Source organism: Zalophus californianus, unplaced genomic scaffold (assembly GCF_009762305.2).
Source record: "Zalophus californianus isolate mZalCal1 unplaced genomic scaffold, mZalCal1.pri.v2 scaffold_45_ctg1, whole genome shotgun sequence".
NCBI lineage: Eukaryota > Metazoa > Chordata > Mammalia > Carnivora > Otariidae > Zalophus > Zalophus californianus.
In genome coordinates, this window is record NW_023365543.1 from 1 (window position 1) to 13,005 (window position 13,005).

At 45.1% G+C, this 13,005-nt stretch overlaps 2 non-coding genes across 2 annotated transcripts; both read right to left on the reverse strand.

Moving 5' to 3' along the window:
- Window positions 1-316: 316 nt before the first annotated feature.
- TRNAN-GUU lies at window positions 317-390 on the reverse strand. Its single transcript has one exon. It is a non-coding gene; the product is annotated as a tRNA-Asn (tRNA).
- A 4,233-nt stretch (window positions 391-4,623) lies between these two features.
- TRNAQ-CUG lies at window positions 4,624-4,695 on the reverse strand. The gene has a single exon. It is a non-coding gene; the product is annotated as a tRNA-Gln (tRNA).
- Window positions 4,696-13,005: the final 8,310 nt, after the last annotated feature.

Consider the following 13,005-nt stretch of genomic DNA (forward strand, 5'->3'; position numbering starts at 1 on the left):
GAAAAGTCTATAACTTTTTCGGACTGCTTAAGTTTCCCACGCAGAGCCTGTGCCTTCACCGTGGGTGTGACCGGGGTTCTCTTGTTCTCCATTTTAGGGATTTACAATGTTCCGAATTGGCTAAACTGTAAACCAGCCTCTGAAAAGTGGGGGAAGATGTAAGGGCGGGTGTAGATTAGGTATGCTCTGGATCTCCAAAACTTTTTCCTCAAAGGGGCACTCGATGCTGGTGGTGCCTGGGAAATAAAAGCATAAATTTGGTATCCCGAAGAGAAATAGAAAGACTTTGAAAGCTAGCTTCGCCAGAAAACACAAACGTCCCTGGGTGGGCTTGAACCACCAACCTTTCGGTTAACAGCCGAACGCGCTAACCGATTGCGCCACAGAGACAGGCGGTGAAGTGCTGTGTAAGCTGTTGGTCAATTGTATTATATACATAATGGTTTCATGTCCCTCAAAATCTAGTTATAATAGAAATGAATACTGGGGATATAATGCACAACATGAGGGCTATCGTTAACCCTGCTGTATATATACTATATAGTATATTTAAAAGTTGTTAAGTAGTTGTTATGAGTCATCAAAAGGAAAAAATACATTTTAAAATGTTTTTATCTATAGAGATGATGGATGTTCACCAAATTTGTGGTAATCATTTCACAATGTATGTAAGTCAAGTCATTACGCTATGTATCTTATATAACTTTATAACTTATAAAGTGCTGTATCTCATTTCAATCTCAGTAAAACGAGGTGGGGGCGAAGTATACATAATGGTCTCATTGTACAGAGGTACAGAGAAGTGTTCTTTGTGCCCAAGCTAGGGCACCCTCAACTCTTCTGTTTTGCCTAACCTCCCTCCCCGCTCCAGAAACCTGAGGGCGCGGGAGACATTGAGGCCAAGAGTCGTGTGGGTACCTAAATTTGGGCGATGACTTGGAGCCCGAATGAGTGGAGAACTCCCAGGATCAAACATCAGGTGCCCGGGTGACAACCGCAGCCTCTCTGTTTGAAGTCATCCATTTCCAGTTCTTTGCTCCACTTCATCTGTCCCGCTCCTCGCGAGTCCCTCCAGATCGCGGGGGGCGGGCGGGCTGGCGCGCGCGCGCGCGGTGAAGAACCAGAATCAGCAGTGCCTCCACCGCGCTAACCCCCTGGATGCCTCTAGATGTGATAGCTCCATGGGGGCAGGGACCTTGGGTTTCCTCACAATGCAGCTCCCTCGCTTACAATATTGCCTGGCACTTAGTAGGCGCCCAATAAATGCTCCGTGAAGGAGTCCATTCCGCCGCAGGGGCCTGGAGAGGACAGGAGAAGCGCCAAGAATTTCACCTATTAATTTTAGTCCTGGAGAATCCCCTGAATGGGAAAACGTGAAAGCCGGCCATTTTTTTTTTTTTTTAAGATTTTATTTACTTATTCATGAGAGACAGAGAAAGAGAGAGAGAGGGGCAAAGGGAGAAGCAGGCTCCCAAGGAGCAGGGAACCCGATGCGGGGCTCGATCCCATGACCCGAGCCAAAGGCAGACGCTTAACCATCTGAGCCACCCAGGCGCCATTCTTTAATATCTTTATACTGGAAACTGATTTAGAACCAGGTTAAGGTCCGGATCGTGGGAACCTCTAGAGGACAGACACCACTTAGAACGTCACTGAGCTCCCCACCCAGGACAGTGCGGCGGCCTCAGCGTAGGGGACGCGGGTGGGCGCAGGGAGAAAGGTGACGAGGAGAGCTGAAGAGGAGAAGGAAGTGGGTGGGAGTGAGGGCATTCTGGAGTATGAGAACGAGCAAAAAGGGAGGAGGAGTGAAAAGAAAGCTGAGAGACACCAACACTAGCCACTGAAAGAAAAAACAGTTAAAAAAACGTTGAGGCTATTTAGGTCAGTTAATAGGTCTCAACCACAGCGCAGCAGGTTGTCGTTGGCCTGCGCTGATGGTACAGTGGTTAGCAGTCCGCGTTGCGACCCTAGTAACCTTGGCTTTAATACGGCTTATGACGTTATCCAGCTCGCTATTTTTCTCTTTAAACAACCCCCGACCCCAGTAAAGCCGGCGGTATGGTGCGATTTCCCTCTATGAAACTGGAGACTGCGAACAGTTGAATCGGGCTCTCGCGCTTCCACGTGGCGGAACTCCCAGCCTCAGCTCACGACAGGGAGCAGAGACCTGCCTAACTTGGGGAAAGGCCGAAATTCGCCCTCAGCCTAGGTCTGCAGCGCACGCAGTGCCCGCCCTCACCCCCTCCCCGAGAGGCGAGGCCGACCCGCTTTGAGGAAAGAAAGAGCGTACACCCGGAACCACTCACTTTAATTTATGGGTAAGACTGAAGAAAAGCACCCAGCATTGCCTTGGAAAGCGAATTCTTGCTACTATTAGGTAGAAGACAAAAATCCCAGCTTTCACATCTAGCTTGTTCAGTCTGTAGTGTATGACTTCTGCAGATGTCTTAATTATCATAGTGAAATGGACCTTTTCTTTTGGTACAAATTTTCCATAAATTTTAACGTATATGTAGATTTGTATAGTCACCACCATAATTAGAATACATACAGTTTCATCTCACCAAAAACTTCTTTGTGCTCTCTTGTTACTTTTAGAACTCGCAGCAAACATAAGCCCTTGCAATCACTGATCTGTTCACTATAGTTCTATGTTTCTGAGAATGTCATAAGAAGCATATAGTATGCAGCCTTTTCAGACTGGCTTCTTTTACTCCGAATGGTGAAGTTGGGATTCCTTTAAGTTGTTGTGTACATCAACAATTCCTTTTTATTGCACAGTATTCCATCCAGTGGCTATACCACTGTTTTGTCTATCAGTTAACCCTTTGAACCATATTTGATGATTGTAGCTTCTGCTCTTACAAATATAGTAGCTATGAATGTTCCTGTAGAGATTTTTGTATGAACGTTAGTTTTCATTTCTTTAAGGCAAATTCCTGGCAACCCAAGTATGCTAGATCATATAGTACTTGTATGCTTAACTTTATGAGAAACTGCCTGGTTACTCCTTATCCCAGACACTTGGTACTGTCATTCTAGTAGGTGTGTAATGGTATTTCATTATGGTTTCAATTTGCATTTCCCTAATGTCTAATGATGTTCATGTGCCTATATCCTCTAAGGAAGTCTGTTCATGTCTTTTGTCTACTTTTTCATTATTGTTTGTTTCCTTATTGTTAATTTAAGATTTCTTTATATATTCTTGTCACCAGCCTTTTGTCATATTTGTGATTTGTTAATTTTTTTCTCAATCTGTAACTTTTCATTCTCTTAGCTGTTTTTTTGAAAACATTTTTAATTTCAATGAAGTACAATTTATTTATTTATTTTTCTTTTTTTCTGGATAGAACTTTTGATGACTTACCTAAGAACACTGCCTAACCCCATGTCATGAAGATTTTCTTCTATAAAACATTTACCCTGTGCTCCATTTTGAGTTCATTTTTTTGTATAAACTGTATGGTTTAGGTGAAATTTTTCTTCACATGGATTATGTGAAGAAATTCCAATTATGCCAACACAATTTGTTGAAAAGAAAAAAGTCTTTCTTCACTGAATTGCTTTTACACCTTTGTCAGTAATCAACTGGACATATTTCTGTGGTCCTATTTCTGGCCCCTCTGCTCTGTTTCATTGGTCTGTGTGTCTATCCCTTTGCTTATCCACAATATCTTGTTATCTGAAGCTTTATAGTAAGTCTTAAAATGGGTAGTCTTATTCCTCTAACTTTATGGTACTTATACAAAGTATATTTAGTTCTTCTTAGGTCTCTATCTCTCTGCCATTCCAGACCAACAAAATGAGAATCTGCTTTTATCTACAAACACTTGAAAACTACAAAGACTCTGTGAATAGAAGGAAAAATCATGGTCCTCTTTTCCTATGGTATCTTCTTGGAGTAGATCCAGGCAGGAAGAAGGGGGAGCCCCGAGGGCGGCCGCAGCTGAGGCCCAGAGAATCCCCAGCCAGAATCTCCCTTTCCCGCGGTTTAGGGTTTGCGGAGACGCCCCACACTGAAGTACAAAGTTTAGGACAACTGCGACCCCTACTGGCCTGAACAGAGACTCGGGATTCTCCTGACAGCTGGTGGGAAAGGATCCGAGGAAAATTAAATGAAAGGCACCCAACCTTGTGCTTGGACCCAGGACCCGAAACGTCAGTCTCGCCGCCGCACGACGGAGGTACGAAACGCTGTTTCGCACTGACAGCGTTTTCTACCCGTGCAGGCTGGTGGGTGCAGTTACAGGACGCGCGGCGGGACGCCCCTCGCGGTGCAGGATGTAGTGGCCGCAGCCGCCGCCTCTTACCCCGAGGCCCGAGGGGGACCCCGACGAGGGGCGGCACTGGCCCGGTGCCCCGGCTGGGGCCGCAGTGTCGGGGGGAGGGGGGCGCCACTCTGAGACGCGGGCTTCTCGTTCCCCGGTTCCTGAGGAGGAGGAGGCGGCGGCGGAGCGCGGGGGACGCGGCTGCGAGGCGCCCACCGGGGGGCGGGAGGGGCGCGCCACGCCCCCGGAGTTTCCCTCCCCGGGACGGGGACCAGCGGGAGCGGGAAGGCACGTGCCACTCGCTGGGTATTGCAAAGGAGAGTAAAAGGTGGCTGCGGCTGGGCGCACAGGAGGAAGGTTCCACCGAGACTTGAACTCGGATCGCTGGATTCAGAGTCCAGAGTGCTCACCATTACACCATGGAACCACCGGAGGCACGGCGCCCCGACTCTCGGAGGTGTGCACACACCGCCTTCCTCCGCCGGGTTCTTCTCGCCTCAGGGGTTGGAGCTCGGCTCCTCCACCCGCGAGGAGTCGCCGGGCCTCACGTTCTCCCTGCCGCTCGCTGGGCCCGCGTGTCCGGGAACGAGATCAAGTCCGTTTGCGGGTTAGCCACAGGGACTGGCTTTTTAGGCCTCCCCCAGGTGTACCCGCTCTGCCTGGATGACTAGTTTCCTGCCCTGCGGTAAAATTCCTGCCAGAACAAACAAACAAAAACAAACAAACAAACAAAAAAACCCCAAACAAGTGTTCCTTTCCTTCCCTTTGCACTTGTCCTCTTCCCACTGCCCTGGGAGCTCCGGTGATCCTCAGAACGGGACTTGGGCCTTGCCGGGATTCCAGCCCCTCCCATTCCATTCCGGATCCTATTTCCTTGCCGTCTTTCTTGCTGTCTTCCTCACCCCCATTTTCTCTAGCTCCCTGAATCTCTTCCTTTCCTTCTTTCGTGGCTACTGCTCCTTTTCCTTCTCTTCGCTCCCGGTTCTTCAAACCACTGCTCTCCAGGCCAGCGGAGGAATGGGCTACCCAGTCCGAGAGGACGGTGAGGAAGACGTTTCTCTCTGGTCAGGACACTTTGGGGGTCCATGCTGAGGAGGCGGAGTGAGGTGACCCCAGCGGAATGGCTGAGGTTCCACAGCCAGTCCCCAAGGTCTGGGCAGGACGGGCTGCCCCAAGGCGACTCGGTGCCTGGGGCGACCCAAAACAGGCTACGTCGCGTTCCGCAGGCTAAATCTGACCCGCAAAGTTCAGCGGAATTGAGACTCGCGGGCTACCTCGTCCTTTGCAAGCCGTTAAAAGTGGAAGGACCACGGCGCCTCCTTGTGGTCCCCTCAGGAACGGCGTCTTGGGGCCCGCATCACCTAGGATGCTGCAACGTCTTGTCCTAAGAAAACCAATCCAACTTCCCAGTTAGACGAAGGTCCACTCAGCCCAGGCGCTTTCCAAGAAATCGCCCCGTCTGTCCTCCTGGTGCTGTCGGGAGCCCGGGAGCCGCGCCCTCTGGGCCTCCTCCTTAGGGGCGATGCCGAGTCCCTGTACGAGGACTTCGGGCTGAGTCTCAGCGCCTCGCCACACTTCATCCTTTTTAGGTGCGTCCAGCGCCGCCTCGCCCCAGGGAGAGCTCCCGGTCCAAAGAGTAAAATCAGACGGCCTTGCCGGCTTCAATCCAGGACAGAGAGTCTTCTCCCTATTATGAATCGGATTCGAACGGAAGCTGTCACGGCCCCTATACCCCACCCCAGGAGCAAGGCTCGCCACCCAGGACCGGCGGTGGTGTGGTCAGGTGTAAGTAGGTGACAGCATTTTCTCCTGGGCTTTTTCCTCGGTGGCTATATCTGCATCTCTCTCTCTCTCTCTCTCTCGTTTTTTCTCTCTTCTCACCTGGTTGTCCCACTCTCACCTTTCTCTCCACCCTTTCGCCCGCTGGCATCCCCACAGGCTGAGGCTGCCTCAAGGTCCTGGGTGGAGAGCTCAATGCAATTCCAGGTGGTGCCCTCTAGACGTTTCCACAATTGGGACATTAACGTGATTCAGCTGCCAATTTTAAAAAACAACCAGTTTTGAAAGTTTCACATCCTCCTATTCTGGGGTTTTTCCAGGACTAAAATCTAATAGCCCACAGTGAAATTTTTGGTCCCTCCCAGCACCATGCAGCGGAATGCATCCTTCACCGAACATCTATTGGGTGCCTACTGGGTGCTAGGCCCTGCTGTGCACAGGGGCTGCATGGTGAGTAGACCCCAGGTCCTGCCGGGTGGAGCCCCCCTCTGGAGGCACCGAGAGCAGGCAGTAAGTTGGGGGACACAGCGGTTTGTGTCCTTCCCACGGCGCCCATCCTGGCTGTGGAATTCGCGGTGAGCGGGTTGGGTGCCGCTCAGGGAAGAATGGCAAATAGATGACTTCAGCCTATGAGCCTGTGGTCGTCACCTAGAGTAGGGAGGCTTTGGGGGGAGGCCCCTGGGCCTGTCATGGGGCATTGAGTGCTCACTTGCTAGTATCGATGCCCCAAAACTGCCCAGAATCGAGACTCAATGTCTCCAGCGCCAGCGGGTTTTGAATGTGTTTTAAGCAGAGGGTGGAGGGGTTGGGCAGCAAGTTCTCACCCACGGCAACACTGAGATTTTGTAATAACCTGGTCTCAGTCGTATAATCAACGCCTATGGCTGTCAGTGGAAGGGTTAGTGGTTCAAGCCCATCGTCCGAAGTTCTAGTCTTTACTTAAACACATTTTCTGGCTTTCAAATTCTCAAAATTTACCAAAGCTTCTCCAGCAGCTTTTATCTTTCAGGCTGAGATCTCACCCAGCCACTGTCAGTCCCCCCACCTCACCCCACATTTTGATTTGCGGGCACAGGTGGGGCAGCAGGGGAGTCTCTGAATTCACCCAGTTCTGCCCTGTCCAGTGGTTTCTCTCCATCCTTAGCAGATGCCGCTGGTCCCTTTGTGCCATCTAGAGCACAAAGGCCACCTTGACCTATCTGATCCGACATCTGGATTCCAGGAGAACTGCCGGGGCCAGAGACTGAAGACACAGGCATCAAAATCACCAACTGGTCAGACTCTAGGTTAGTGAACCTCAGTGCTCAGTATTAACCACATCATTACAGCATGCCGGGAACACTTTGATTTGAGAGGGTCGCATCCTTTCTTTTTTATTATCATTATTATCAATAAACATTATTTTTAAAGAACAATTTGAGTTTACAGATAAATTAATAAATGAGTTCATAGGCACCATGTTCTCCCTCATAGAATTTCCCCTTACATTCTTGCATTACTGTGGTACATTTTTTACAAGTGAGGAAATAATATTGACACAGTATTAACTGCAGCTGGTAGTTTACATTAGAGTTCATTCTTTGTCATACAGTTCTATGGGTTTTGACACCTGCATGTCATGAATCCACCACTACAGTATCATATAAGATAACTTCACTGTCTAAAAAGTCCCAGTGTTCTGCTTATTTATCCCTCCTCTCATCAGAGACCTATGGCAATCACTCATCTTTTTATTGTCTCTATAGTTTTGCCTTTTCTAGGACATCCTATAGTTAGACTCACACAGTCTGCAGACTTTCCTGTAGGCTTCTTTCACCTAATGCTATGTATTATTAAGGTTCCCGCATGTTTTTCATGGCTTGATAGCTCATTTCTTTTTATTGCTAAATACCATTTTATAGATGTACCACACTTTGTTTATCCAGTCACCTATCGAAGGACATTTTGGTTACTTCCACTTTTTGACAATTATGAATAAATCTGCTAAAAACACTCATCTCCAAGTTTTTGCTTGAATATAAGTTTTCATGTCATTTGGGTAAATATCTAGGGCTGTGATTTCTGGATCAAAGGTAAGAGTATGTTTTGTTTTGTAAGAAACTGCCAAAGCATCTTCTAAAGTGGCTATAAAATTTTGCATTCCCATCACTAATAAATGGGCATTCCTACTCATCTACATCCTTGCCAGGATTTGTTGTTATCAGTGATTGGGATTTTAGCTATTCTAATAAGTGTGTAGTGGTATCTCATTTTTGTTTTGATTTACAATTCTCTACTGACAAATGATTTTGAGCATCTTTCATAGGCTTATTTGCCATCCGTATATCTTTTCTGATGAGGTGTCTGTTTAGATCTTTTGCCCATTTTTAATTGGGTCATTTGCTTTCTTATTGATGAACTTTAAGAATTCTTTGTATATGTATATATATGTATTTTTTAAAGATTTTATTTACTTATTTGACAGAGAGACACAGCAAGAGAGCAAGGGGAGTGGGAGAGGGAGAAACAGGCTTCCCGCTGAGCAGGGAGCCTGATGCAGGGCTCGATCCTAGGACCCTGGGATCGTGACCTGAGCCGAAGGCAAACGCTTAACGACTGAGCCACCCAGGCGCCCTGAGTTCTTTTTATATTTTGGATACCAGTCCTTCATCAGATACACGTTTTGCAAAGATTTTCTCCCAGTCTGTGTCTTGTCTTTAATTGGCTTAGTGGTGTCTTTCATAGAGTGGAAGTGTTTAATTCTATTGAGGTCCAGCTTATCAATTTTTTCTTTCATGGACTGTGCCTTTGGTGTTGTATCTAAGAAGTCATCACCAAACTCAAAGTCACTTAGATTTTCTCCTATGTTATCTTCTAGAAGTTTTATAGTTTTATATGATCTATGATCTAAATTTTGTGAAAAGAATATGGTCTCTGCCTGGAGTTTGTTTGTTTGTTTGTTTGTTTCGCATGTAGATGTCCAGTTGCTCCCGCACTATTTGTTGAAAAGACTATCATTATACATTCGCCATTAAATTGCTTTTGCTCCTTTGTCAAAGATCAGTTGACTCTATTTATGGAGATCTATTTCTGATTCTGTTCCATTGGTCTATTTGTCTGTGTGTTCACCACTTCCACACTGTTTTGATTAGCATAGCTTTATCGCTTTATCACCTTGAAGTTGGTAGTGTCAGTCTTTTGGGGATTTTCCTAATCTTCGCCAGGAGAACCTGCTCAGGTTCCTGGAGGTAAAACTTCACAAAATGTGTTCCCCCAGGAATTTTAAACTCTCAAGCTCTTCCACACTCAGCTTCCAGCAGTTTGTCAATTACCACTGAAGGTTTCTGCTAGCTGCAGGTCCAGTAGCTTCTGTTCCCAATAAGATGTGATTCCCTGCATTAGCCTGTCTCTCTAGTTTTGGGGGTGACATGCCCTATGACCTCACTTGTCTGGTCTAAGAAGAGTCATAGATTTTGTCAGCATTTTTTTTTTTCTTGTAAGGATGAGAGTGATGACTTCCAAGTTCTTTTCATGTTGGAGTAGAAACCTAGTTTGATTTTTTTAAAGATTTTATTTATTTATTTGAAAGAGAGCAGGAGCAAGGGGAGGAGCAGAGGGAGAGGGACAGGCAGACTCCCTGCTGAGCGGGGAGCCCAACCCAGCCTGATTCCAGGACCCTGAGATCATAACCTGAGCTGAAGTCAGGTGCTTAACCGATTGAGCCACCCAGGTGCCCCCATTTTTTTTTTTAAGTAAATAACATATATGCGATATTAAGTTTATCTGCCAACTTTGCTGAGTCAAAGGGTGCTCAGATTAAACATTATATCTGGGTGTGTCTGAGGATGTTTTGGATGAAATTAGCATTTGAATCAATGGATTTAGTTAAGTAGGTTGCCTCCTATCATATGGGTGGGTATCATCCAATTATTTGAGGACCTGAATAAAACAAAAAGTGGAAAATTGATCCTTTTTTTCCTTTTTGCTTTTCTGCTTGAGCTGGCACATCAGTGCCTTCTCCTGATCTTGGACTGGGATTTATACCATTGGATTCCTTGGTTCTCAGGCATTCGGACTCAGACTGAAATGACATCACTGGGTTTCTGGGTCTACAGCTTGCAAATGGTAGATCATGGGGCTTCTTAGCCTTACTAATTGCATGAACCAGTTCCTCATAATACATCTCCATTGATCCTGTTTTTCTGGAGGAACTTTACACAATATTATAAAATTCACGAATTGCAAATGTACAAATCAATGATTTTAGTATATTTATAGGGTTGTCTGTCACCAGAGTCCAGTTTTAGAACATTTTCTTTGCCTCCCCAGATGCCTTCAAGCCTCTTTGCAGTCAATCCCTAATCCCTGCTTACCATGACTACACCTGAGCAAAAGAACAGTTTGGAAAACAGACATTTAACTTTTTATTAGATTGGGACTTTATATAGTAGGTCCTTTTCTTTCTTTAGTGATAACTAGAAGAGAGATTGCATTCTAGGGGCTTTGTTTGGCGGAACTTAACATATTGGCTGTTCTATTGCTCTCTTTGAATTGCTTCTCCTGTGCTGTTAAGTGGTACTTGCTATAAAATCTTATCTGGTAACTCAGGAGAATCAAGGGCTAAACAAAACAAAACAAAACAAAATAACAACAAACTATCTGCTATACGAAATGGTGATAGGTGATGCATTCACAGATAATGTCACATGGAGTTAAGTATTATACCATCTTTATTATTTCAGAATTGTAGTTAGTAACATTAGAGAGGCATTTATCCAGCACCTGAAATGCTCTTCACAGTGTCCTTTATTTTACATGGCTTGGGAACAATCATGTGAAAGTGAGCACAAGATTTTTACTGTGCTTCTTTGATTTTTTTTTCTCTTACAGGGATTAACATAATGTTTCTGAAAATTAAAATATCAGGAAACTAGCAGGGTGCCTGGGTGGCTCAATCAGTTAAGCAACTGACTCGATTTTGGCTTAGGTCGTGATCTCAGGGTTGTGAGATTGAGCCCTGGGGTGGGCTCTGTGCTCAGTGGGGAGTCTGCTTGAGATTCTCTCTCTCCTTCTCCCTCCACTCTTCCCCCTGCTCAGCTCTCTTTCTCTCTAAAATAAATAAACAAATCTTTTTTAAAAATCAGGAAAATAGAGATATGGAGATAAGCATCTAATTAGTGATTTATTGCTGCATATTAGCAGATTACAAAAAGAGTGGTTTAAAACAACACACATGTGTTATCTCACAGTCCTGTAGATTCAGAAATCTGGAATAGTGTGGGTGGGTTCTGTGCTCAGAGTCTCACAAGTCTGAAATCCCGGTATCAGCTTGCTATATTTTCATCTGATGCTCAGGCTCCTCTTCCAACCTAACTACAGTTACTGGCAGAATTCATTTGCCTCATGTCTCCAAAGGCAAGGGAAACAAGGGCAAAAATGAACTATTGGAACTTCATCAAGATAAAAAGCTTTTGCACAGTGAAGGAAACAGTCAACAAAACCAAAGACAACTGACAGAATAAGAGAAGATATTTGCAAATGACATATCAGATAAAGGGCTAGTATCCAAAATCTGTAAAGAACTTATCAAACTCAACACCCAAAGAACAAATAATCCAATCAAGAAATGGACAGAAGACATGAACAGACATTTCTGCAAAGAAGACATCCAAATGGCCAACAGACACATGAAAAATTGCTCAACATCCCTCAGCATCAGGGAACAACGAATCAAAACCACAATGAGATATCACCTCACACCAGTCAGAAGGGCTAAAATTAACAAGACAGGAAACAACAAATGTTGGCGAGGATGTGGAGAAAATGGAACTCTCCTACACTGTTGGTGGGAATGCAAGCTGGTGCAGCTGCTCAGAGGTTCCTCAAGAAGTTGAAAATAGAGCTATCCTACAACCCGGAGATTGCACTACTGGGTATTTACCCCACAGATATAAATGTCGTGATCCAAAGGGGCACCTGCACGCTGATATTTATAACAATGTCCACAACAGCCAAACTATGGAAAGAGCCCAGATGTCCATTCACAGATGAATGGATAAAGAAGATGTGATATATATATATATATATATATACACACACACACACAATGGAATATTATGCAGCCATTAAAAAATGGAATCTTGCCATTTGCAACGACATGGATGGAACTAGAGGGTATTATGCTAAGCAAAATAAGTCAGAGAAAGACAATTATCACATGATCTCACTGATATGTGGAATTTAAGAAACAAAACAGAGGATCATAAGGGAAGAGGGGGAAAAATAAAACAAGACAAAACCAGACAGGAAGGCAAACCAGAAGAGACTCTTAATCTTAGGAAACAAACTGAGGGTCGCTGGAGGGAAGGGGGTGGGGGGATGGGGTAACTGGGTGATGGACATTAAGGAGGGCATGTGATGTAATGAGCACTGGGTATTATATAAGACTGATGAATCACTGACCTCTACCTCTGAAACTAGTAATATACTGTAGGTTAATTAATTGAATTTAAATTAAAAATTTAATTTAATTTAATTAAAAAAATAAAATAATTCATTTGCTTGTGGTTGTAGGACTGAAGTCCTTGTTTTCTTGCTGGCTATCAACCAGAAGCCATGCTCTGCTTTTAGAAGCTACCTCCATTCTTTTTTCATGAGGCCTTTTCCATTGTCAGACAAGTAATGGTGCACTGAGTCCTTCTAATGCTTCACTCTGATTTTGTCTTCTCCTGCCAGCCAGAGAAATCTCTTGTATTTAAGGAGTCATGCAATTAGATCTGTCCCACCCAGATAATCTCCTTATCTTAAAGTCAGCCATGCTATATAACAACATCATCATGGGAGCAATATCTCATCACTCTAACAAGTTTCAGGGATTTGGGAGAGACATATTTGGAGACCATTTTAACTACTCTTTACTATAGCCCAACCTCTGGTTTCAGGGATACATGTCCCTTCCAAATGCAAAATACATTTATCT